Source organism: Penaeus monodon, chromosome 19 (genome assembly GCF_015228065.2).
Source record: "Penaeus monodon isolate SGIC_2016 chromosome 19, NSTDA_Pmon_1, whole genome shotgun sequence".
NCBI lineage: Eukaryota > Metazoa > Arthropoda > Malacostraca > Decapoda > Penaeidae > Penaeus > Penaeus monodon.
In genome coordinates, this window is record NC_051404.1 from 35847249 (window position 1) to 35848139 (window position 891).

Genomic DNA, 891 nt, shown 5'->3' on the forward strand with positions numbered 1-891 from the left:
GACTCCTTACGTGAGGAAAGTCTTTGACGTGCAGATAAATTAACAGAACATATAACGTATATAAAGTCAAGACTGTATACTTCATTGTGATAAATGACCTTATCTTTTTTATTATGTTTGCATTTGAAGAATTGATATAGCCCTTTCTTTTTATGAAAAATATAAGATAGATGTGTATTGTAGACGCTAAAGTATTCAAGTTTGAAAAAATGATCCACTGTAATTACAAACAGTCTGATGTCGTTATTACGTCTGAACGGTCAGACGTTGTCATTTTCAGTAGTCGACCTCTTTTGATAAGAGTTGTTCAAATGATACTCGATTGTATAAGGGTGTCAGATTGACCAAAATTGCGTCTAATCTGTGAATCACCTGTTCATTCTCGTCTACTGCATGTAAGAGAAATACGAAAATAATAACTGTTCATTTATTATAATAAAGAGACAACTCTCCTGTCGTACATACATATAATATTCCTTATTCCACTCTCTCCACTTCGAACACTAACCTTCTCCTCGCATAAGGAGTCAGAGATTGGCGACCACCGTGTCTCCTCGCCCTCCTTCGGCAGATCACTGGACTTTCGGATAAATGTACGGTAAGTGGGCTCTCTGTTGGTGTCACTGAATCTAGAGTATCAGGCATTACTTGTAAACATAAAGGACTCATATCTGACTGTGAAGGGCCGTCAGTCTGTGCAGGTTCCGACGTCTTCCGGAATGGCGAGGTAGCAAGTGAGATCATTGTGCCTTGTACAGGGTAATGTGATTTTTTTTATGAAGATTCTAATATATAAGTGTCTTTTCTGCAAAGGTACCCTTCGGTCAGGTAAGGTCAATCGACTCTGACTATTAACGGTATAAAGCATGTTCTGGTTATTTATAGTAGATA